This window comes from Solanum verrucosum, unplaced genomic scaffold (genome assembly GCF_900185275.1).
Source record: "Solanum verrucosum unplaced genomic scaffold, falcon-dt-bn FXZP01000152.1, whole genome shotgun sequence".
In the NCBI taxonomy this organism is placed as follows: Eukaryota; Viridiplantae; Streptophyta; class Magnoliopsida; order Solanales; family Solanaceae; genus Solanum; species Solanum verrucosum.
This window is the reverse complement of record NW_026020179.1, coordinates 31,569-34,753: the sequence shown is the minus strand read 5'-3', so window position 1 is coordinate 34,753 and position 3,185 is coordinate 31,569.

Sequence of the window (3,185 nt, the reverse complement as noted above, 5' to 3'; positions counted from 1 at the left end):
CCCCTCCATATAAAAAAAATAAAACAAGTGAAAAGAAAAAAGAAAAGACGGGAATAAAAGTTTGAAATTTGTGCACGGATGAGAAGAAAAAGGGTGTCTAATGAGCCATACAAGAAAATTTTTTGGTGTTTGAAAATACTTAGGGAGGATTGTGAAAATGAAAAGAGTGAAAGAAAAGGAGAAGAATTAAAATTCAGGCCATGCTTCATGAAGGTAAAAGCCACTAAGCCAAAACGGTCATACCTTTACACTCAAGCCCGGTACAAGCCTTGAAAGATCTTGGTGATCTTGATTTAGCCGAATGATAGGTTGATCGGAAAAGACGAGCAAGCATATGGGTGGAATCATGCATGTGTTTATCTTTTTGAGTGTGAGAGTTGATTTTGATTCCTTATGTAATGTCCCGTAACTTAAAATACATTTGCGACTCGTAAACACCAATGCATAAATATGATATCAGGGTAAGTATATCATTGAAAATGGTTAAGCATACCATGTAACCCTTATATTTAGTCATTTGAACAGTTAAACAAAAGTTTTAGGCCAAAGTGATCATTAAAGAAAAGATTCAAGTTTAAAGGTTGATTGTGGAGGAATACTACAAATGATCTCATTTCTCATCTGACTTTGAACGAGCATATCTCCTAATAGATAACGAGTTAGAGGGTCTACAACCTATCTATTTAAAGGTATTTCAGTCCAGTTTCCAGAAAAACAAACCGCTCGTTAAAATATTATCGGAGTAAAAAGTTATGTTCATTCTACGACAGACGTGCGAACTGCCCAATCACTGCAGGACATGTGGGACTTTAGAGAAAGTCGGCCAAACTTGTTGTTTTTATATTCTAAGTTTGGGATATACTTTCTCATATACTCATGAACGTATAGGACTGGTTTCAAGTTATTTCTTCAAGATTTTCTCATCTTCAATCCTCCAAAGCTTAAGGTAAGTTGGTTTCTTCAATAATCAAGTATCTTCCTCTCGATAGACCTGTAGATATACTTAGCTAAATGTTTTATTGAAGGAAAAATTATTTTTCTTGGAGAATAAAAAAGGGCAGGGGCAGATTCTCTTGGATATATAGGTATTCCTCCTCTTCTATATACATAAATAGTATTCCAAGGCTGCTTTAAGTATAATTTGTAGGTAGGACTCACGGGACGGTGATAGGAAGCCGTGAGTCCATGTTTTACCCATTGTAGTTGATGTTTCGGTGAGGAGGGAGTTTGTAGAAGGTTGTGTTGGCTGTTGTTTTGACCAAATGAGGGGTCAATGGTATTGTATTGAGGAAATAAGCAGGTTACATTAAATGGAAGGCTACGTATAGAGAATGTGACTCTTATAGTTCTTGAAAGTTTGTCTCTCACAAAGTGTTTGATGAAATGCCTAAATCGCTAAGAATATGTTGTAGCTGGTTATATGAGCTCCTATAATTTTAATTTATGGCATTAGTTCTCTACCCACTTAAATTATGATCATATAAAGGAATTTGACATCGTTAACAAGGAACCCGTGGAATGGTGATCGGAGGGCATGAGTTTTACTTTTATGTTAATTGTAGATGAATAAGGGGGCTGGTTCTTTTTGGTTAAAGGATTGAGGAGTAATACTTAACATGTAAGTAAGTCATAAGACTAAATGGAAAGTACAGAAATAGAAGGGCGTGGTGAAACACAATTCATCTATGGTAATTGTTGAGATTGTCGCTCATGAACTATTATTGTGCTTTGGCATTGTTGTGACTCTTGATTAGTTTCTTATACTATCCTTTTATGATTTTATGTTATAGATAAATTGTCAGCAAAGGAATTTGACAACGTAAGATATTAAGTCCCGAAGTAAGGTATGTAAGGCTAATACCTCTTTTGCCCTTAAGGCACGACCTAAACTCGCATGTCCTTCTCATAAATGTCACTAGAGATTCTATGATACTTGAAAGAAAGTTATCCTACTTTATAAACCCTCTCATGTTGAGTCCTAAACCTATAGAGTTACAATACTCTTTAAGAAAGCACAACTATATATGTGTACAGTTGAAACTCTTAGAAGTTAGCGGTGTACATGTTGAATAAATTTAAATAAAGCAACCAGCCACAGACGGTTCTAAGTGTATAGGTCACAAGATATATGATTCTCAAGCTAAAGAAAGTAATCACGAATTGTATCATGAGCTATGTGATTAATGAATTAATTATTATAAATAATTGCAAGCAGTTGAGATTATAGACTACTCTGCAGCGTGAGGTGGGTATTTTTAGGGATACTACGTGCGATGCTACTCTGTGCACATAATTCAGATGTAGTCAGCTGGAATTTCCCGTCGTGGATTCAATTGATTGATACAGGCCTGCGGGCAGACCATACAGGAGCCTTAAGGGGCGGGGCGTACCTTGATAGACCTCTTTACCAAACTATATGAGATTACACGCGTGGTCGTGACAATGGGCTATAGATGCGATACAAGGTTCCCTAATCGCCGTCAGTAGGCCATCATGTGATTCCCTGACAGTTAGTTTTATAAAGAGCAAAGAAGCGATATAATGAAGTAAATATATCACTTAGGCAAATTATAGGGATTCTATATATAAATGACTCAGCCATGAAATGTTAGATGAGGACCCTTGAGGGTGGTCACAATTCCAGTTACGGATTATGTCTCCTGCATACACATGCTTAGATTTGCCTATCTTTATATTTGATGCATTTTAGCATTTTTACATGTCTATTTGTCATTCAGTCTGCTCTACATACTAGTACATGTTTTATATGTACTGACGTCCTTATTATTTTGGCGCTTCATTTCTATCACTACAGGCTCAGGTATTCTGGATAACAAGCATTTTCAGTAGACTAGAGACTTCTAGTTTAGCAGTTAGTAAGCTCCACCTCTTCCTGGATCTATCAGATATTTAGAGCCTATATTTTGCTATGTATGTACATATATCAGAATTGCTATGTCGAGGCCCTGTCTCGACTAGTTATCAGATTCTCAGAGGCATACTCTTTAGAGGCTTTTTAGACTTAGTTTTGTTTCCGTTGTAAAGTAGCCCAATGGGACCTTTTGTTATCTATGTTTTAGTATGTGTCCTCATATAGGTTTCACTGCTTATGAATCTATAGCTTTGGCATGAAATTAGTAAGATAATTAGTAGGTGCTTGTGTATATCGTTGATGTCCACCCCTT